Source organism: Haemorhous mexicanus, chromosome 4, assembly GCF_027477595.1.
Source record: "Haemorhous mexicanus isolate bHaeMex1 chromosome 4, bHaeMex1.pri, whole genome shotgun sequence".
NCBI lineage: Eukaryota > Metazoa > Chordata > Aves > Passeriformes > Fringillidae > Haemorhous > Haemorhous mexicanus.
The window spans coordinates 31642377-31665962 of NC_082344.1; the positions used below are offsets into that span (position 1 = coordinate 31642377).

General features: G+C 38.7%; 1 protein-coding gene across 4 annotated transcripts in view; it reads left to right on the top strand.

The window, feature by feature from the left end:
• CSGALNACT1 (chondroitin sulfate N-acetylgalactosaminyltransferase 1) overlaps positions 1-23586 on the top strand; it is a 41521-nt gene continuing 17935 nt past the window's right edge. Inside the window, exons 1-4 of one of the 4 annotated variants that reach the window (XM_059844294.1) lie at positions 1-160; positions 636-704; positions 1257-1379; positions 3777-3838. The gene's annotated coding sequence lies outside the window, so the exon portion shown is untranslated. Of the gene's footprint in view, positions 161-635; positions 705-1256; positions 1380-3776; positions 3839-6890; positions 6976-23586 lie in introns of those variants that run through there. The other 3 variants (XM_059844293.1, XM_059844292.1, XM_059844295.1) reach the window with 3 other exon arrangements.

Genomic DNA, 23586 nt, shown 5'->3' on the forward strand with positions numbered 1-23586 from the left:
ATCCGCCTGGCCAATTTAAAGCTTGTGGATATTTCTTCCCCCTCGGGGAAAGCTTATGTGAGGATTTTCTTTTTCAACAGTTCATTCCGTGAAACCATTTTTTTTTCTCCTTGTTTGCTGTTAGAAAATGTTGGAGCTGAACATAAGGCTTTCATTGCAGGTCAGTGACTGAACTCTTGACCAAAGCATTTGACATTAGAGTGTTTCTTTGGTAAGCACTGTCGTTTGGGAGGAAAAAGCAACTTAATAAGGTTGTATCGTATGAGCCCATGTGTGCTTACTGCTGGAATAGGAATCTTTTTATTTCTCCAGTGTCCGAGTTCTGTGTGGATGAATTTACAGTCTTCCTTTTGTAGACAAATGTACTGAATTAATATTTTAGTGAGAATTGAGGTAATATCACAGCTAACTCTATACTATCTAATTCCTGAATGTCTCTACTCCTTTAAAAAGCAATAAATCATACTGTGAATTTAAAATATATAAACTTCTTGTCTTTTTATTTTGCAAGGATTGTCTTTTTGAGTTTTAATTTTTTATTTCTTTTCTTCACACTTTACTGGAAAGTGTGTTATTCCTTGTCACATGCTGTCTGAAGGAAAGATAATTACTTGCTATTTTGTATTTCTTCTTAGACTGCTATCAAGGGAACTAAGAAAGGATGTAGGCATATTGTTAATGCCTCTCTTCAAGCTGTATTTGAGGTAAGGCAATTTTTTATCCTTATCTCTGAAATTATACTGTGAAGTAGATGCAGTATTTATTTTCTTTATAGTTGCTAAGATTATCCTGTTGCTATTTGTTTTTCTTATTGATAAAATGTGTTTATCTTTGTCACAAAACTGTTCCTTCTCTATGTGAGACTTAAAATCCTGTATTTTTATTTCAACAATATCTACTACATATCTGCATGTTCCTATTAGCTTGTGTTCTCTGGATGAATGAAAGATCTTTTTTTGTAATTGCTTTGGTTTTGTCCTCTATGCTTATCACATTGTGTGGGAGTGAGTGGATTTCTTGACCTGGGTGGGCAGTTCTTATGCAAACTTTGTAAAACTGAGTTTCAAATTGTTTCCACTGTGAATCACTTTCCTTGTAAAAGAATTACTTTTATGGTAATGTTTAACTTGAGTAAAATTGTTTTCAAACATATGCGATGTACTTTTTGTGTATTCTTTTTTAAGAGCAGTCCAAATAAAATAGTTATTCATATCAAGCTGTTTACTTCCTTGTCTACTTAATGTTGCTTCTTACAGGAAGTATGTAGCTTTAAAAGGTTGAATCATTATTTATGAGCATCAGAATAGCTGAAAGGTGTCACTGCAACATTGCCCAATGCAACTGCATTGAAAATGGATTTGTGTCGGAAAACACTATTGGTGAGTTATGATTAGTGCCTGGGGAATCAGAAAATACTACTTCTTGTTCATGTTTCTTTTCAAGCAATTTAAGAGCTTGCCATTGAAGGGATGTTAATTTTTCTTTTCTGTATCAAGGTTGCAGTTTTTATAGTTCCAAGATTTTTGCTCATGCTTTCTATAATTTTCTCATAATTTAAATCAATCCATATGAATATTTGGGGCATCTCTTACAAGGGGAGTCTGCATTTTTAAGGCAGACATGCTGTATTGCATGTCCAGAAGCACTTTTGATTTAGAAAAATGTTTTAAATCTATCTTGTTTGGCTCCTCCTCTCTGAAGCTGTTTGCTGTTTGAATTCCACTTAATGTTAGCTCCATTCAGAAGTGTCCTTAAACAGTTTGTCAAGAGGTTTTTTTTTACTTAAGATGGGGTAAGGACTGATAGAGGGCAGAGTTACAAAGTTACAGAAAACTATTTTTAATTTTATAGAACAAAAATATTTACCACTGTAAGCATTTACAATACTCAAATGAACAAATTAATTCTAAGGTGTTTTAAAGCCCATTGAGGCTTAACTTTCTTTAATAAACATTACACCAAATTTTATTATTTTCTGTCATCCTATTTTTTGGAGTTAGAAATCCATATCCTGTCACAGTGCAAATACCCACTTTATGTCTGCAACCTGTTTTCTCTGTCAAAAAAAAAAATCTCCTTTACTCCCTATTATTAAAATTATCTCAAGTTGAATGTTCCTTAAAAAATGTTAAATTAAGCGGTATAATAAATGAGTGCAGTCTTTATAGAACATGTTTTCTGAACCTTTTTCTAAAAAAAATAGATAGGATCTCTGATTCACCATCCCTGGCAGAGGGTGTATTGGGCTGCCTCCCTTCCCTTCTGATCTCTGGTTTGTGAGGTAGCCAGTACTGCTTTTCAAATCTTATTAGACTCCCACCATGATATGTGGAGATTTCTATGGACATTACTTTGCCAGAAAACATGAATGGGCAAGGAGGATAAGTGATGTGGGTGGCTTGGTGTGTTCTTTGGGATCTTTGGAGTTGATGCAATATCTTACTGGATTCCATCCTTTTTGCTTCCCAAGAGTTACTGGGAGGTGTTCATTTTTTTCCATGAGGTTTGTGGTGTCAGCTTTCTACCTAGTCAATGTAACAGAGCTCATGGCTTGCTATATTTCTCCTTGCATGCCCCAAACTGGGTTCCTGTTACCTGGTTAACTGGGTGCTTGTTTTCTTACCCTTGTGACCTGGTCTGTGTCTTGCCAAGGAAAGGCTCGTTAGTCTAAACCGTGCACAAGTCAAGACAGGTTAAGCAGAAATGCACTGTGAACTTTTGTTTGTAACAGTTAAAATCAGCAATGCACTTAGAAACACTTACAAAAGATATGGACAAAAAACATAAGGCAAAAATGATGAATCTTTTTACACCTAGCTTCTATTTTGTTTCACCTTGTCCTGCTGACTTGATCCTCTTCTGACAAAATTTTTTTGTTGGCATGTAGCTTACCTTTCAGGTCACACCTACTGGAGAAAGCCTGCTCACAAGCCTCCATCACTTAGTTACCCTCTGGTGAGAGAAAGCTCTGTCACACTGAGTCTTTGTCCACACCAGAATACCTCAGGTCATTTTCTAATTCTTGAACAAATTCTCATTTTTTATTCAGTTGCACTACAAAAGTTTTCAGACAGTGCCGTGTTAATCTTTCAATCCCGACTGTTTGTGTCTACCCAGATAAGATGTCATCATTGTCCTTAATGGTTTCCTTGTTAGACACTCACAGATATCTTTATTAGTGTAGGTGTAACATTCTTATACTTGACTGGTTAGTCAAAGTAGGAGTAAATGTCTTCACCTCCCTTTGGGACTTAGTTTTCAGAAAAAAAGTCTTCATGGTGAGCTGTATTCTCTACCAATGAGTAAATTAACACATTCAATGTTGTGCAGAGCTCTGTCTTTCTTCTGGCATGGAGACAGAAAGTTGATTGTCAGAAGATAGCAGAGAGCTGTGTGTTTTTTTGGTTTTGTTAAGGTACCTCAGTTTTAGACTAGTTACAGTTCTGGATTCTGTTTTCAGGTTCATCTTCAGCAGGTGTATGTGTTTTAGGCTAAACTGTACTATGCTAGCCCAGTTCCATGCCAATGGGGATGTTCTTAAGAGTACATTAGCACTGAACATTGTTTAAGGATCACCTAGTTCCAACCCCCCTGCCATAGGCAAGTACACCTTCCACTTGATCAGGTTGCATTGCCTTGATAACAGAGAAATGTTACTCAGTCACTTGGACATGAGCATCATTCTTCTAAAGTAACAGAACAGTGATAGAAACTCTACTGAAGTTAAATCCTCAGAACTGTTTTTTCCTTTTTCCTCTCCATTGTGTGTCTGACAGTGGTTTGGCAATTTACTGGCAAGAAGACATGGAACAATATGCACTCCAGCAACCCTGGAACAGTATGTAGATACCCCTGGGAATTGTTTCTACTGGAGATGGTTGGGCAGCAAGAGGTTTCTGGCTTGCTACTTCTTAAAAGAATTTTTTTTTATAGCTGAGGCTATAAATAGCTGACAGTTCTTAAATTGAATAATCCCAGCTTCCTTTCCAGGGTAAGAAACTGGATCAAGATTTTCAAAGCCAAAAGTCTGCAGCCCAATATATCTATAATTCATCCACTTATAATGTTACTCAGATTTTGAGGCAATTCTCTTATTGTTCCCATTTTGCGTATGGTGAGAAGACTCAGACGGAATCTTGCCGGTAGGCCAGGGGCAGAACCAAAAGCTGGACTTATATATCCTGCATTTAAAGTCAGAGTTTTGCCTACTAGGTTATGGTTTATTGTATAGCCATATTTAGAAATTAGAATCACTTAGTTTTCAAACCAGTTGAGCGATCTGTAACTCCACCTGGTTTACTAAGAGATCATTTCTTTTGAAAGTTGGCTTAATAAAGCATTACAGGCCAAAATGTTCAAACCACAGGAGTGATTGAATATTCAAAGGCCTCCCAGGCACATGCACCGAGGCAGAGAGCTTCAGAGAGTTTCATGTTACCCAGACCAGTACTGATGGTCAGTGGTTTGTGTTGCACTCACATCTTTTTCTGGGATGTGAATGGTGAAAGGTAAGGAGATGTTATGTCACCTGTGCTGCCATTCCTGCTACCAAGGTGCTACTTCAACTGCATCTGGGAAGGCAGAACATTTCAGTCTTAAAAGTGGGATTTTAATACTTGTACAATTTTAAGTTTTTTCCAGCATTTTCCCCTATGAATTGATTTAATAGAAGGTAGTTATGAAAGTCCTGGCCATGATCATAACAGAGTTAGACAGAGCTACATGTGCCAGGGATCAATGGTTATCACTCAGTGAACCAAATGGCTTCCAGTTTTGAAGGGTGCATATTTATTTTTTAGCTTTGGTAGCCAGTCACCCAATCCCTGATAGGACAGTTCGATTTCAACTTGCCCAGACCAGAGTATGTCTATATTTGGGTTCTTTGCATTCATGTATCCTGCAACTGATATTTTCATTAACATTTACAGTGACCACGTACGTACCGTCTTTCTTCACAGAGGGAAACTTTGAGTTGTATTGATTTTGAAAGGAGGAGCTTTACATCAAATAGTCTTTCCCATGGGTGCTTTTAATGTGGAGACAGTATTTTAGAAAAGCATTCCTCTTCAGTTAGAATAGTCTGAAAATAGAGGTAACAGTTTTGAAACACCCTTTGTACAGGAAACTTTGTATTCTTTTATTTGTGAGAAGCTGTAGCCTTTAGATTTCAGGGAAGAGATTTTAAATAAAGTTGGGGAAATCTTGTAAAAAGCTATTAGCAAAATATACAGTGGTGTGCATAGTGAATCATGTTACCTGCATTGCTTTTTTCTCACCATACTGCTATTAAGTAAAAAAACTGTCAGTAGGGAATATATAACACATCATAATGTTACCTCTAATCCTAGAAAATTTAAACAGAAATATTTTAGATTAATGAATTTACTGTGAAAGTAGTGGTTGCTTGCTTAAAAATTGATACAGAGATTTGCTTGAGCCACAGGGATAGAAAACATGCCACTGGCCTTTCGATTTACAGGATACTGTAAGATGATTTTATGAGATAAAAGTCAGTGGTGAAGTTTTCTGATGCTTAATTGAACTATGTATATAAATTTATGAATTAATAAGCTACTCCAAAAATATAGCGGCTTTCTCTGAAAATTGTTCAGGAAATGAAAAGCACTTACGTAATGTTAAAGGAATGAAAGGAAAATTTCTTAGCATTAGAGAAGGGAAAATAAAGCTTCACTCTAAAATCCTTAGGAACTAACTACACTAAGAAACTAGATCTTTGCAAATGGAAGGTAACTGCAAAACTGTTTTGAGAGCACATCTCTGAAACCCTTAAAAGTATTGTTATGAGTTGGTGGCCCTAGTTTTCAGATGCGGACAAAAAAAGGTTAGAATTTAATGGGCATGGATGTTTGCATTTATCCAGTGTGGTTTTGACTTCATTTTTCTTCCTTGCTATTGGATCTGCCTTTTGCTATGACAGCCAGGGAGAAGGAGCTGAAGAAGGCTGCTGTTACACACCTTGTTTGCCAGCAGTTCCAGGGAGTGGCAGGAGAGACAGAGCTCTGCATGTGCTGTGTACTCCAGCTGCAGGAGTATATGAGAAGCAGAGCACTTCAATTTCACCAAAGCACCTCTTATACTGGGGTGCTGGTTCTTCCTGGTTAGCACAGGTGGGCAAGTGAGTCACGTCCAAGGAAAGCTTTTTTTAGAGATTTTACAGATGTATGTGACAGAATTTTTCCAGTAAATTCAGGCCCATAATTTTCTTACTTTCTTTCAAGCAATTCATCTGCTTGAGTTGGTGAAAACAGGCTCATCTGCTGGTGAAGCTTTTTGGTTTTCCTAGGGTACTTGTCCATTTCTCATACCCTGATTAGGATCTTTTGGGCTATTAACTACTACTAAGGTCAAAGCTTCAGAGCCCAAGTAGAAAAACTTGTCTGGCAGCTACTTAGTAATCTTGTAAACCTATTAAACATCAAGAGCAAAATAGACACAAAGGTGTGGATTAGAATTATGAATTAGGATTTAAAATAAAATCTCAATTTTACCTCTTTCCTAGGAGAAAGGAGCTTGTAAAATGCGTTTGAAAAGGTTTTGTATCTCAGTTGGAACCTCTGGCATTTTACTGAAGTAATCTTCATTTGTTTTCTAATCTCCATCACTGATATCAAGGATTTTTCACTTGTTTAATATTACACTATGATTTCACTTTCAGGCGACTCCAGCATGCCCTTTATGTGGGTCACATATTCCTTGTCCTCCTCCATATTGGTCTAGGATTTCTAATTATTTCCATATTCATGGAGCTCAGTCACTACACAGCCAATTGAAACAGGCAGGCTGCTCAATGTCTTTTCCACTCCAGGAGTAATTTAATCAGGGAGTGACTGCATTATTTTTTCAGAGAGCTGAACTGTGTGTGCCAGGTGATCTGCAGCAGAGAAGAGCATCATTATTAAAAGGCTTAGACGTTCCATGCCATTTGTGCTTCTGCGACTTGTAGTGCAGCTAATGGTACCGTCCTGATGTTTTTTCTCATTTGCATGGTTCAAATGTAGTCAGTTAGAGGAGGTAGAAAAGAGGATGGATGAATCAGGGGACTGTATTTATGCTGCATGAGACTGAGTTTCAAAGATGTTGCATCCTGTGAGATCCTTCATTGCTGCTGTATTTGTTTTACAGAAGTGCTGGTAATCACAGAGCAGATTAAGTGTATTTCTTCAGTTTCCTTTTGAAGTTCCATCCTAGAGTTAAAAAATCTTACATAGAATTTTGATATTGGTACATTCCCACATAAATATTTCAACTTTCATAAAGCTGCAAAGGAGAGATTTGGCTTTGGGGGAAAAGTCATCAGGGAGTCCTTGCATCCATTATAATCTTCATCCGGGCTGATTAATGTGCTCAAACAACCAGAGGGAATGGGTAAGCCTTGGCTGTCACAGGTACCTTAGATCCATGAGGATTTCCTTCCACTGAGAAGAGCCAAATGGATGTCTCTTGCTATCAAAGGGAGTCCAAGGGAAGGGTAAGCTCTTTTCCAGAGTTACCAAGGAAAGAGAGAAGGTGTGGGTGAGGCAGATCACAGTGTGCTGGTGTCATAAATAGTTTTGCTGTGTCAATTTCTTGCTGCTGGGGACTGTTATTTAGATGACCATCAGGTACAGGTGACAACTACATTTTTCTTTGGAGTCCTTGGGCTGGATTACAAGCTTATGGGTGTGATTTCATGATGGAAGAATGGCACAGGTGAGGTGAGCATTGCTTTGGGAGTGCCACTGCAAAACTGTCCTGAGGTCCCCTTTCAACCTGGTATTCTATGTTTATATGATTGCTCAGTAAAACTTTTCTGCTGTTTCTTTTAGGAGCTGTGTTTTCACTTTTAAATTGTATTTCAAAAAAATGGAAATTGAAAAAAATCTATGGATTCAAATAATGAGAGTCAAATTGTGTCCACAGCTCCTCTCAGCTGAGTATGTATGATCATTAAGGTGATTGGTGATAAAATCATCTGACTCTTAAAGTCACAGAGTCAGTTAGGCTCTGTCTAACCGATACTTGAACCTTTACAGTGGCATGTTAAAAGCTTTCATGTTGGTCTAGACTTTGGTTTCTTGTTTCTTCACTGCAGCTGCCATGGGCATCTCCAGTCTGGGCACATTTCCCCCTCCTATTTGAAGTAAATAGTCATTTTCCAGTTAATGTCTACGATACCATACCTGTGGAGAGGGAAAAGCTCCCACCTTCTAGAGGTGATATTCTGATCTAGAGGTGGATGCTGATCTTTCACCTTGAGATTTTTGGAGAAGTGTCGTGGTTTGAGGGGAAATGGTTTTTTTTTGGGATGGTGTGGTCCGTACGGGGAACAAACCCGCGACCTTGGCGTTATCAGCACCACACCATCCCAAAAAAACCCATTTCCCCTCAAACCACAACAAGAAGTATTCAGCGTATTAATAATGATGCTAACTCTTACACTGCTAGGGTTGAATCTGGATTGTCCAGTTCCAGATGCATTTCAGTTCAATATCTTGTTAAGCTTCCTTGCATGATAGTCAGTGAAGAGAAGAAGCCACAGCAAGTTATTTAATCTTAAGTACATATCCACTTCTATTTATTTTCATCATCTTATCTAAATGCATAGTACAGTGGGCAGCATCATTATTGTCTTTGCTACATCTGGAAATATCAAGAAGAAGAAGACAGGGAAATTACTTGCACAGGATCATCCTACCTTCAGGAAGGAGACTTGGCTTGCATGTGCTGCAGTTCAGTCCTACAGCATAGTGATATATATATATATATATATATCTGTCACCTAGGAATTGATCAGGACTGTCTTCCAGACCAGTTTCCAGACTCTTTTGCCTTTGGAAAGATAATGGAACCTGCATGTGGTGACCTAGAAAGTGCAGTAGTGTTTTGGAAAGTTCTGATGTGCTGCACACTGGTCACCTCAATGCACTGAGAGCTTTTGCTCTTTCTTACGGTGTTCTTTTGTTTTTACTCCATGGGCTTTCTTCAAGAAAGGGCTTATTTCCCTATATGAAGGCTGTAGTGTGCTTTTGCCTGCTGAATCATACAAGTTCTGAGCTGTTGCTCCTCAGCTTATGGTACACACTTCCTACTAAACTTTTGGTCTTTCTCATCAAACTGATATGTATGGTCAGTCGCAGTTCAAGGCAAACATTTCAGATCTCTTAGGACTGAAACAACAAAGCCAAGCCAAAAAAGTGTTACCAGCACTTTTTATATTGCACAGGGCAATTTCCATTCAGCTGTATCTATTTTCTGGCTAAATATTTATTTGTTTTCCTTGGCTATTACATATTTTTCTTAATTTTGATCTCTTTTAAATTTTTTATTCTCTTTCATCTTCCTGGTGTTCCAGAATAAAATGAATTCACTTGCATTCCTCAAAATTGTATCAAGGTAGAGGAGAAGAATTTCTAAATTGCATTGTTGTTTTTCAGATCAGAAAGCAACTATGACATGAAAACTTATCAGTAGAGAAGATCTGTTGCAATTCACAGAGGAAAAAAACACCTGATGTCTTTGTGTTGTGATACCTCTGTCAAAATTAAGGCCTGAGTCTGCATTTGATTCTACATAAGCTGCAGCTAGAATTGGATTTTTGACAGTCTCCCAAGCAAAAACTGACATGGAGGTGCCTTTGTTTTCACAAGTTCCAAAATAGCTGTTTTAAAATTAATCCAGAGAAGGCTGAGGTGATACAGGAGGTAACACAGAAATAAAAAGCTTCTGTATTGCCCAGTGTGTTATTCATCAAGCCTAGGATACCAAACTGGGCTGCAGTATCAGCACTCTGATATATTGACACTTATTGTCAATACTGCACTTCTGTGTTCTCATCTACTGAGTAATCCTATTTAATGCCCAGAAATGTCAATTTATACTGAAATCTGGTAGGTCCAAGTAATTTAATTTTGACTCCTTCTGAGACAAGGCAGCGATTGTATGTTGTTATAATGTTTCTGCCTTTTTGGTGCTTCATACTTGGTGTCCTCACACCTGTCTCCAGAACCCAGTCTCTTATGCTGAATATCTGCTTTGGTCCAGGTTTTCACCAAGTGGACTGCCTCCCTCTTAGGCTGGCCTAAATTCTGATGTACTTACCACAAAAATTTTCATCTTTCCTCAGGTATGTGCAGTCCTGGCAGCCTGGACTTGATGTCTCTTTCCAGGGTTCATTTGATTTCTCCTATTTTTTCCTCTGTCTTGATGTCTGATTAGTTTGATACAGTTCACATAACTGTATCATGCTGCTAACTGTATTATCTCTGAGTAATCCAAGACATGCAGACCAACATTTGGTTTTCAGTGGAATAGTAACTGGGAAAGGGGTCTGGTTTGTCTTTCCAAATATATTCAGATGCAACCTATATTGTCATACATTATTTGTGCAAAGATGGGCTGAAAAGCTTCTGAAAGTGGAAAATAGTAATCAATTCCTATGAAGTAATGTTGGGGTGCTTGGCAAGCGGTGCAGATATGTGCCATGGCCCTGAACTTCCACATGGTAGAGGGAAACACAGTGAGGCTGACAGAGATCAAAGAAGTAACACTGATAACCTATAAGGAACTGGCAAGATCCTCTTCAGTTTGTGCAGAGGAATCTGGGCTGAAGCTTTTTAGTGATGTTTATTGTTCTCTGTCTCCCGAGCTCAGTTAGGAGTCCAGAGTGCTGAGCTGAGGTGTGCTTTTGGTCAGACAGCAAGTGCAAATTTTTGCCAGAAATTTCCTCAGAAAATGCATATTCCATATGGCTTGTGGGAGATATCTAGGCTATGTTTTGACCTTATATTTCAGGCTCTGTTGCTGCTCACCATGGCAATGGGAACATAAGTGGGGAAATGCTGGTTGTAAAGAAGCACTGATACCTCTGATTCATCACAGGACTGGTGACCAGGAGTGTCTGAAGTGCAGAGCTATGGGCCTGGGGAGGGAGGCAGACAGTCAAAAGTCTATGGGGAGGCAGAAAGCCAGACAGAGACACCTGCCTAGGGTCAGAGAGAAGGACTAAGCTTTCTTAGATGAAGATATGTGGGGATGTGTCTTTCTGATGCTTTCTTTTTTCCTGCCCTGGCTTACTAAGTTCCAGTAAACAAATAAAATATGTTCTCTTTTTGAGGTAGGTTGCTGAGTCACTACATTTCATAACAGTCGGAAGTGCCCAGAAAGTTTGTTGTAGCTGGATTCAGGCCTATTGGACTTTCTCAGATAAATACTTTTGATGGAAAGAGGAATGTTAAGAGCTTTCTAACCCAGCCTACCTTTGGAAGAACAAAAGCTGGGAAACAGGGAAACAGGGAAAATAAGAGAGCGAATTGAGTGAGGGTCCCTGTGCACTCATCACTCCTTCCTGGGAAGAGGTGTGGTTCTCGTCCAGCCCCTGTTGAGCTCTCTAAGGCTCTCCTGATGTTCTCTGCAGATATGTATCTCTCGAACATGTGGGGAGTTTTGTTGTTTTGTTGGGTTTTTTTCCCCAAACACATTTCAGAATCCAGGGCAGCTGCTACAGCTGCTTCCCTTCAGCAAAACCGCTTCAAACCGTGTTGAGGTTTTGTGGCTCTTTGTAGCTGCAAACTTACTCACAGCCAATTTCCTCACATTACAAGGGTATTTTAGCCACATAGTAATTCTAAGTGGTTCCACAAATGCCCTCATCTTTTGTCTCCATTTGTTTACTCCTCACATCTTTCTTCCAAACATGTTTTTCCATCCCTTTAGCAAAGCAAAGTGAGTCCATAGTACTCCAACAAAGGTATATCGATGCTGATGGAGGAGACCAGAGGAATGCTTGAGGACAGCACAATCCACCATTTAACCCAGTCCTTTCTGATTCCTAGGATGCAGGTTCCAGCTTTAAGCAGAGTGGTTTGTTTTCTCACAACCATATGGCCTCTTTGCATGCATGTGGTCTGAGCATTAAGCAGCAGCAATCAGAGCCTGCAAACAGCCTGATGCATTAGGAAATCTAGACTGTGCTGCTTGTTTACTTAGACTGTAAATGTCATCTTGGCAAGTGATCTCCTGTCTTGCATACACAGTTTGTAAGTTGATTGCTGAGCTTAAATGGCATCAGCTGGGTAATGAATTTTAAGGTTTGTGTTTCTGTTCTTTAGTGACCCTGTGCACATGACATGAAGGTGCAAAGCATGTCTGGAGCTCCTTTCAGACATTCAATCACAGTGTATGTGCTGAGCTAATCAGAGGGATTTGACATTTTGATATTGAATAGATTAACTAAGGACTAAAAAAAAACATTACTGTAATTTTCAATGAAGTGAGGGCATGGACTGGTCTAAGTGATGGCTCTGGTCAGATGGTCTATTGCAATGTTCATTAATAGCAGTTACTACAGCTGTACTGATGATTTGGACTGACAAAATGCTTTACAAAGAATCAGTACTGATTGACATTCAGCAGATAATACTGTTCTATGCCTTGAAAAGAACATTTTTTTAAAATTTTTACTTTAAAAATGAAACTAAAACTTCCACAATAAATCATTATGACCTTGGTAATAATTTAGTTTTTCCATTTAGGTGATACATAGATACTCTTTGCATTTTTTTCTTTCAAGTAATTTGGGAAATAAGACAAACCCAAAGTCTCCTGATCTCCAATCACAATGGCATTCCAGAATAAAAGGGAAAATTGTTGAGAACATGTCTGCTTATAGGGGGGAAAATAGCAAAAGTTGGCTAAATGTATTCAGCTATAAGGCTTGAAAAATCATTTTCATGTTGTGTCCGCACCTTTGAAATCTACCAAGGATGCATAAAATCAGATGTGTGAAAATGTTTGCTTTCCATCACTACAGCTGATTTACTTTTAATAGAAAATTACAATTTATAAATTCTTTCTCATTTGATTTCTCGGTAGTTACTTTAGTCAACGGTGTGACTTCCTCACGTTATCTGACAATTATTAATAAAGTGTTGTGTCACTGTTGCTGATTTTATGTTCCCTTGAATACAGAGTGTTTTGTCTCTGGCATAGGTAAGGGTGTCTTGACAGTTTTCAGTTACAGTAGAACTAGTCCTACACATTACAAATGTTCCTCTTCTGGTATCATGTCATCATTACCTTAACTCCTTGTGGAACTTCCCTTTTTCAAAGGAAAAAAAAAATTAGTCACAATCCCAGTAATATCCTTTTTGTAAGATTATTCTTTTTTGGTTACATGTTTCAGTATCTCTCTAATGAAATTCAAAGTTGATCTCTGCTTTCACAGTGAACCAACTTCTTTTAGCATCTCCTTTCAAGTAGTCTGTGCACTGTTGAGTTGTGTGAGAAACCTTATCTAGATACCTCATTGCCACCCTGGTGAAAAAACCAGTGTGTCATTTAGAAAGCCTCCTCAGTGTCCCCGGGGATGGGTGCAGTGTTTCCAGCTGAGATTGACCAGGAAATGGCCATGCTGGGGGCTTCAAAATCATACACTTCTGGTGTAGAAAGCATTTAAACTGTACTGTCTTCTGCAGGTGTAGTGGTGTGGTGGAAGCATTTTCTCATCACTTTGTGATTTTTTTCTGGTCGGCTTTGCAGACTGAAGTGGATCACACCTGAGAACTGACCTGTCTAATGAGCATAGCCTGCATCTTGCAGTGTTGTGCTAAAGTGTGGGTTTGAGCTGTGGGATGGCTGTGTTTTGCCAGTGCTTTGGAGCATGAGCACTTGGACTTTATTTCTTTTCAGGCCATAAAATGTGCTGCTAACAAATGCTCTATTGCATGAGCCTCCAGTGCAGTGTGTACTCAGAGAAAGGCTCTTAGATTGAGCTACTCTGGAAAAGGAGGCTGCCTAAAAGAAAGTCTTCCCACCTGTTACATCTAGTTTTCTTTAGTTTTGCCCCCTTTGGCTGGACACCAGGGACCCATATCTAGAGAGACTTCCATGTGCAGTTCAGCATCTGAGGAAGCCACTTCCCAGCTGCTCCTCTTGTCTCCAGGCTGGGAATCCTTTTCTGCCTGTGCTAATGGACATAGAAGGCCTATCCCATAACTGCAGCCTGGAGGTTTGTGTGTAGCTGCACTCCTTAAACTGCAGCTTTCAGCTAGTAAAGGAGAAATTCACTCTTTCTTGGAGGGAGGGAATTTCATGGGGCATCTCTTCTGGAAGTCAAGAAGGAGTGTGTAGAGCCTCCACCCAGCAAATGGTGCACACATCAAAATAGTCATCCTGAGGGTGTGCCCTTCTTAAAAGAAGGAGGTGGAAAATGATGCTGTGAGATCATGGCAGAGGTATTTACCTCACATTTGCTCTTCAAATTCCTCCTAGTGCTCCTGTGTGACAGACTCATATGAAATTCCAGATCTGCCAACAAATGAGGAACCTCACTGTGTAGCTGCAATATGTGCACAGTATTTAGTTTTAGACTCCTGATTTTAAAGGATAGATGAGATTAGAGAGTTCTAATTTCAAGGTGTTTACCATTTTCTTACCCTTTTTCGTCTGGGCTGGAGTCACAGTTTGTACCATATTTAAGGTTTCCAGGCTGATTGCCAGCACTAATGTGTAATTTCAGTAGACCAGCCAAGTTGGTTCTGCCAGGGTCTCTGAAGTGGCCTGCACATCTGTTAGGGAGAAAGAAGAAGCTATGGGCCACCACCTGGTGTTTGCCTTGTTGTCATAACAGATTCATTGAGAGCCCAACTGGACCTGACTTCTACTGTGCAAAGTGTGGAACAGTAAGGAACACAATTGTTCTGGGAAGGTTTGCTAGGGAGAAATAGAAAATGGGTAGGAAAAACAGCTAGAGAATGTGCAAGGAGTGATAGGAAATTGTGTAGCTTTCATCTGGAGTAGACCCCACTTTCTGGGAGCCTGGACATTCTGAAAGGAATGCAGCGAGACCCCAGGCAGAGCAGTTGGCTCTAACATCATTGTTAGAGTGATGACAATATTTGCCACTGGAAGTTGGGATTAAATTGCTTTACTTCTTTAACCATCTGTTTGAAATAGCTTCTTACCATCTTTTTTCTTTCATCCACAAATTACTTTTATATCAATATGCCACATTTTGCTGTTCTAAGAGCTTCTCAAAGGCTTGCTATTTTTAGGCTTGTAATAATGGATGTGTGCATGGCTCCTCAGCTGGCAAGCAGCTTGTTAACTGCTGCCTGATTCTTGCATCTTTTTATATTTTGAGTCAACTGTATCTTTTGAGGTAGAATATCTGAAATAAAGCAGAAAGAGGTGTATAAAACCAAAGGGGAGGCCAAAACCATCTGATTTTCATTATATTCTTTCCCTTTTCTGCTGAGTGCATCTTGAGTGTGTTGGACTTGCTGGAGATACACTGAACTATTGCACTGTACAGGTTGGCTGATGTCTTCTAATTCTGTAAAAGTAACTGAAGTTAGAAATAAACTGAATAAACAGTAGGACACTGGATTAGTCTTAGAGGGGGCAAACAGTGTGTAAAAGCTATCAGGAGGGTTTCTACTCCCTAGTATGTTACCTTAGTTCAGTTGTGGCAATAATGAACACGCTGATTTATGTAAAATAAATTAATTGGCATTGTGTGATGATGGCTCTTCAGGTGATTAAGTTAGCCAGGTAAGTTCCCTGGGCTCCCATTAGGAATGTGGGTAGATGGAGTCCAGAAGACAATTCAGGAGGTAAGTGCAGGAGCCTGACCTTAGGTAATGTAATAAATGAGATCTCTCAGCAGCATGTCTCTTACAATAAACAAGGGAGAGTTCTCCCTATGATTGTCTGTAAGATAATAATGTTCTTTGAACTTTCCAGTCATTTACATATAATACACTTTTCTTTGTCCTTTTTGACTGCAGCTTAATAGAATCAGGTGCAGTACTGATCCAGAGGAGTAGCTATTGAAATTGGTTGTCCTCTAAAAGCAGTACCTAAACACGTAGTAGTATGCAACCTCTCTGACAAGGAGATGGGAAAATACCAATTTTGAAGCAATGGAAGTCAAAATCAGGGTAAAAATCCAGAGGAGTAATGAAGGAAAGTAACATTTCCCAAACAGAAGAATTGTTTCTTGTGCATATCTGCAAAAATACAAATTTATGCTTATGGAATAGATTGATCATCAAAATCACAAACATTAAAAAAGATCTCTTTGCTATACAAGATCTTTTTTTCACCTTCCAAAGCACTTGGTATCCTCTAAGAGATGCAATGTAAACCATTACATTGATGGCTGATGTAATCTGCTCCATCAGGCAGTTTTTCATTTCTATATTTTCCTTTAAGAACATAGGGATTTCCCACAGCTTCTTCAGTTTCTCTGAGTTTTTGTCGTGCTTTCAATGCAAAGTTTGTTGTCAAGGGTACGTGCCACAGGAGAGAATTAAACCACCAAAATCCCCTGTGCATGCACTAACCTAGTGCTTAAAAATTCTCTCTCTATGTGAATTTTGTTTAAACCAGGTATGACTTGCTTTTTATCACGTGGTCTACATCCACATGCTGACACCATTTGCTCATATTTCATTCCTTCCCGTAGGAGCTTTCAGCTACTGTTTAACAACTAATATGTTCCACCAACAGTTACTTTCCTTCCTCTTTTAGACAAAAGGCTGTTAAATTCTCTTGACATTTGTCCTTAAGGTGCCAGTCCTGGAAAACTCTGACTGTTATTTTGACTGCAATTGGAAAAAGGAGATGCTTTTACATCCATAGGAGAATAATTTTTCTTTTAGGGACTAATGCACTATTTGTAGTGAGACATTTCACTGCTGTTTCTAATAGCCTTTGTTGAACCCTTGCTCTGTGATAATAGAATATAGGGAAAGAAAGTAGTGGAGATGTAGGGAGTTAAACTGAATTAAGCTGCCACGAGCTGGTGCTGAAAATGATATGATTTTAATATTCCACAGAGACTTGTGGAGTATTGAAATGAGGGAATGGGAGAAAACTGTAAAGACACAGCAGCAATTTATTCTTTTTGTTTCATTAGCTTACACAGATGTGCCAGCACACATCCTAGCCAATCTTTGTTAAAATAAAAATAATGCTGTCATTTGCAGACAGGTTTCAATGTGGAGAGAAACAAAGACTCAGTAGCATGAAGCTTAAAATCATAAGGAAATTTCTTTTCTTCAAGTATTCTGGTAGGCTATGAGATTACACTTTTTTCTCTATTCCTGTATTCTGAAAAACGTTGCACCTAAGGAACAAGGATAAGCAGAAAACTGTTTTCTTAAAAAAAATTTAACTATCCTTAAAAAAAAAAAATTGTTTGCATCAACTTTGATACAAAGTTACATTAAACCAAGTCAGATACTTTCATGGTACAATGAGGAAAAATGTTACAGAGTAAGATCATGTTGTGTGCATTGTTTCATAACTTCACATGAAATGGTTTTGCTTCTGATTGAAGCCTGAAGTTCTTTCAAGGGATAGGCTCTTTGTAACTCCTCAGGAAATGCTGAGCTGACTGCAGGGTGTACCTCTCCTGTGTAACAAAAGGGGAAAAAAGGACAGATCTTGATGGTTGGGGAAACTGGCTTTACTTCTGTCGTCAATCAGCTCTGTGTTTGAGAACCAGGATGGCTCTTGTGTAAACTGTTAACATTTAATGTGTTTCTAGCTGAATGACTGGGTTTAAGAGCTATTGACAATATGCAATAACTGCAATTAAAATCTCCTTAATAAACTACAGTTTTAATCCCAGATACCAATACAGTCAATAAGGGAACTGAAATTTCTTAAGGACCAATGAGAAATTATGTTTATGGCTGTAATTTGGTATATCAGAGAGGTGTACAAGAGAATATCAGACTACTTGTTTGAATTGAGATATCTCATAAAGAAATTGAGAGATAGATTTCATTTTTAATATGATTTGAGGATCAGAGATGAAAACTTAACCAAAGTAACTGTGATCAGGTGTCTCATTAACACTTGAAAATGTGGCTTGGTTTACTTAACTGTAGGATATAGAAATGTGAAGACATTTTTCATAAAATTAAAATAGCATTTTTTTCTTGTAGCCATTTGACCAAAAGCAGTTTTCTGAGGACCTGTGTGCATTCTGACACCTTCAAAGATACAAAAGCTGACAGGAATTGGAAATTTGAAGCCCTGTGATTTGTTAAGTTAAAACAAAGTAGGCATTCTCAAGCTATTGAAATATTTTAGTTGAAAATAAATCTATATAAGTGATAAAATATCATACAATGATAAACATCCTCATTCTGTTGAAATCAATTGATCTGAATGAAAGTTTGTAGACAGCTGTGTTTTGCAAGATAGTTCTTTAATTTTTGGTCATCCTCAGGTTTGGGGTTTTAAAAATTCCTTTTGGAAGAAGAATTTCATGGTCAAGTGGATAGAAGACTGTATAATATTAAATATAAAAAAGCTTTCCTTTCTTTTCAACTCTGCCAAGACCTTTGCTGTGACTTATCCTTTCAAGTTCCCATAGTAAAGAATTAGCTATTTTAATGATAAAGTTGAAGTCAGTGAGATTCAAGTATTATGTGAGCCCCAAATTAAAAAATGGAAAAGATGTTTTGAAACTTCTTCTAGAAAGAGAAAAACTGTTTTACTGAAATAACTGAAAGAGCTTGGGCTTTTCAAAGAATTGCTAGGAGGTGGTTTCCTGGTATATCAAGGAAATGCTGGGCCTTTGACCAAAACCACGTATCAAAACAGTGGTGATGAAGGAAAGGAGACCTTGTGGCATGTTGTTTCCGAGTAACACTAACCTGGAGGAGGAAGGAAGTGGGGGCTGAATCAGGGCCCTGGCCTCTTCCTGTCCATCAGTACAGACCAGACTGACAGTGAAATGCAGATCAGTGGAGCTTGGGGGCTGGTACAGGAGCTCTGGGAGCTGTTAATGCTGCATGTATTGATGCTCTGTGCGGAGCCTGGGAAGCTTCTCTAATACTGAATCAGGTTGCAGTTGTTTTCTGGCTTCCTGATTATTAGTTTGTAGTCTGAAACTTGATTTTCTCCTGTAATGTAAACCACAGATGAAAAGTAATTTTGGTCAGCAAAATTAGTTCCTATCCTGCTAATTCTTGCTTAGCCTAGATAACCTACCTAATCCTTGACACCTTGACTATCAAAATGTTTTTTCCTTTGTCTCCTTTGCTGTTAATTATTTTATTTAGAGCTCTGTATTGATACCACGCTACTCAGAAAATTTCATTCAAAGTACAAGGAGCTCAAAATTCAGGGCTCTGCATTGCTTTAAGAATATAACATTAGACTTGTGGGAGCCAGATGTCTCTTCTCAGTTCCCACATGCTGGACTCAGGAGGGAGGAAAACTCTTCCCCTGCCAACTCTGCTGGAGTTAATGAAGTTCAAGTCCACATCTAGCTTGGTACAGAGCATTCTAGCTGTACCAGGGATTTCTGGCAAGAAGAGGAAGACATTATCTCCAGGTCAGGCTGGATTGTTCAAACATCTTAAAACTGTTGCTACCTTACAAGGACCTTGATGGGATAGATACCTCCAGTCCCTGTTACTGTACTTTATCACCTCACAGCTTTTCTCAAATCAGAGGCTTTCACTGCACTGTGCACTTGTAGCTGAAGGCCTGGACTGGCAGCTAAACATATGAAATGTTTAATAGCCTTGACTAAAGAAGTCCTAGTCAAATACTGGAAGAGACACAAATTGCTTTCCACCCTGCAGCTCAGCCTAGCTAGGCTTTCCTGTTTCTGAACACAACTTAGTCATGCACGGATAAATGATGCTTTTGCTTAATTAGATAGGTGCTAAACCTTCCCTGATTCATGACATGCATCACAGCTGTGTATATACTGGGCTTCAGATTTCATTGAAAGTCTGGCTGTGCTACTGTGGCATGTACATCTGGCAGAATCCTTGGGGCTCCTCACTAAAGTGACATTCATGTGAACTTTGTACAAGAAAATGTTTTAAGTAACAGTCATGAAGAGATGGTCTAAACCAACAGAGTGTCCCCACATAGGTGTAGATCTCTTCCATTTTACAGTCCTTGCTGCTGCTGACCTGAGCTACTTTCATAAAGCTGTGGACATCTTCATTCTTAAAAGGAATGACTGTTCATTCCTGTGGTGGGAGTCAGTTTTCTTTTGCTTGTGTAAATCACTGAGGGTGCATGCGTAAACATTTCAAAGTGAAATAACAGCATTTTTTCCCAGGTCCAGAATTAAATGGATGAGCAAAATGTATCCCATTATTTGTTTTATATACTAAAGGATTTTATGTTTTATCCTTATTACTCTGATCCTAAGATATTTCAGAAGCTGGTATAGATTGGTGTTATGTTAAAGCTGAGTTAGTCTATCTGAAAGCTCACTACATACAGAGAAATTGTTCAATTAGATCTTAAAATGAAGTAAATTAGAGCAGCATTATTTAGCTGTTCCCTGGCTGTAGCTTGTCCTTGTTTTGTTAGCTAATTTCCTACAAAAAGAAACTGTTCTCAGCATGGTGCTATATTTGATGTTGTATAGGGCTCTTGCAGCATCATATGGTTGGACAAAAATGCTCCTTTTTTCCACATGTATGAAACAGAGACGGCACTCACCTAAATGAAATTAAAGTGACGGTCATCTTCAGAAGATGCTGACCTTCCAGCTAAGTTGGACATCTCAGCTGTCCAGCTCTACCACAATTTTTTAGTTCTGGAAACTATGATAGTTTGTTAATTTGCTCTTTAAAGACCAGGCTGAATTCCAGCTCAACTCAAGAGCATATTTCTCATCTCCATTTTAGCAAAGTTCAAAACTTTTTTGGAGTAACTAAATTCCTAAAACTCCAGGCCAGAGTCTGATTATGAGAAATGGACATTTAGAGAAAAACCTTGTCTTTTTTTTCTTGTAGTACTATGGAGATGGTCTTTGTAAGTCACAGCATCTCTTCAGCAGCATCGCATGCTTGTCATCTCTTCTCTGCATTTTCTCTTTGGAGCCTGACAAGGCATGGATCTGTCATGTCCTTGCTGGAGGAGGGACAGAGTGGTGGAAACTCACAGGAAAGTCCTGTGAAGGCTTTTGGAAGTGCCCTATAGTACCCCCAGCCAATAGCTTCACTGAGGATGTGCAGGTTGCACATCTATAGATCAGTGTGTTTAGCAGAGAAGGGTGGTTTGTTTTGGTTGTAAAGTGGAAATCTGAGTACCTCATATAAAAAATAGCATTCCTAATAGAGACCCTTGCAATGGCTGGTTATTGATCCCTGGAAAACTGCCAGGTCTTAAACAGAGAATATTGTTCTAGGACAGAAAAAGCAGTTTTAGGAGTGTTGTTGCAGTTACTTGAAGTAATGGGGTTTTTATCAGAAAAAACAATGTTATTGTTGTGTGGAGATAATTTTAAGTGTTACAGTGGTTCTTTTCAGATGTAGTTAGAAATTAATTACTGTTTATCCTCTATGGGTTTTTTTAACTTTTAAACTAGTTTTGTTAACAGTGGAGAAAGGAAAGCAATGGTGCTTCCACTCTTTTGTGTGTAAACACATTGATAAACCCACACACAGAATAGGTATGCACTGGGAGGACCAAGGGACCTCAACACTCCTTTTGTGTGCCTTATTTAAAACAGAAATAATGATACTGTAGAAGAAATAATTATTACTGGATGTCTACTGTAAGAGTAATAACGGCTACTAAAACAACTCTGGCATGTTTACTGCGTATGACAGCAGAAGGCTTTCAGAGTCATCTTAATTTCTGTTCTGGACTGTCTTTGGGAAGGTTCCCTTCATGAGCAGTGAGACCGCATGTAAGTGGATGGTCTGACACAAGTACACATGACCTCAGAATTCAGCTAAAGTGGCACAACAGATAAAGTTAATGCTTCACCCTTATAAGAGTAGCCCAATTAAATTAGCAGAAATGGGGTCCAGATACTATTAAATGTAAAAGTTAGGACTTCTACACTGGTTTTGTAGCTTCCAGAGTGAGAAGTCTATAGCAGTATCTTAAATATAAGCTGCTTCTTGAATGAAACAGCTACTTCTCTCTTCTCTCCCAAGAGGAAAATACAGTATTTCCAGGACTGTTAAAGTTTTGAGGGTTTCTTCTTTTGAAGTCAGCTTCTAACAGTTGTTGTAACCTATTTGCAAGAGGATCAGACTGTAATTCTTATTTACAGCGGGGAACAGTGTAATTGTCCTTCTGTGGGCAGGGTTAGATGTTGAGAATTTCTGAAAGAATGTGTGACAATGTAAGATTTTCTCCTGAAGAGGAATGATATCAAAGATTAGGAAATGAAGAGTTTTACAGTAAGTTGTCTACTGTCTTCTACTATTAACTTTTTCATTCTGAATACTATTTCTTACTAACCCTTTATTTGGGTTGAAGATTGGAAACCAGATGTTGACACTGAGTGGTTTGTTTGGGATGTGTGAGTGTCAACCCAAGAGGGAGTGATAGAATTTTTAAAAGGGGACAATACAAGAAGGCCAAGAAGGTACACCCAGTCAATTTATCAGACAGGCTTTTTTCTTTATTCAGCCTTTTGTTTAATTTAGCCCTAAACAGAAGAACTGGGCTGAGAAGTAGCTGAGAAATCATGATCTAGCCATAAAGAGAAATAGAATTAATTTTTGCATAAAGTATGTAAATTGTTATGTGAGACTAAGTTTTAATCCCTGTGACATGTTCTATTCTGCTGAGGGTCTTGGATTTCTGTTGAGAAGCTAAGAAGAAAAATCTTGCTCCTAACATTTAAAGCAGCCTAATTTGTCTGCAGTGCTATGCACAGTCCTTGTAATTAAGAAGTTCAAGGCAAATTACAAGTGGCTGCAGAATGTCTTTCTCTATTTTTGTAAGGCACTTAAAGTCTGGGTGGAACATCTGTTTCCTCCTCCCCACAGCTCATCTCAGAGATTATTATGATTCTAGTGAAATCTCACAGTGACATGTGCTGCTATTCAATGAAGATGTTTCAAACACCTACACAAAACCTAATTGCAGCTTCTGCCACTTACTGCCTCTACTGAAAAAAAAAGAAAATAAAAGGAATTTCAAAGTTTTGTGAGCTAAAATGGGAGTTGCCAGTCTGAGTTACACCTACAATAATAAGCTGTGGCAGAAAGTACTTAAAAACATGGAATTATCTGGCATTGCTCATGTCACATGTGCTGAGAGATCACTGCCTCTGCAAATATGACTGAGCTTTTGCCATTCATTTCTGTCCTCAACATGAGGAGTGCAGAAATTGTGAAGTTCAGAGAGGAGATATATATACAGAGATACTTTGGTTTGAGTCCCTTTCTCCTGCACAGATTCTCAGTGTGGTTTTCGAGAGTCAAAAATTCAGACTTGAAATACATTGTCATTTCTGTGCAGAGATGAATTTCCTGTATCTCTACAGTCCAATAAAAATTCAGATATTGGTGAGACACAGTGATTTGGTACCATCTGAAATTTCAAACCAACCAATTTTCCATTTTTTCCACTCCCTGTGATTGGGTGCAGCACCCTCCACTGTGCAGAAATGTTTACAGAGTGCCCAAAGTGATGACAGAATCTGTTTCTGTGTTTAGAGCATTTTTTGGGCCCAGGCTCCTTGAAAGCAAGTGAAAAGCACCTCTGAGAGCAGGGCTGACCTCTGGCTGGGCTAACAGGTTGAACTGAGGTTGAAGATGTTTTTGTAAGTGAAGGCTTTTTTAAGAATTAATG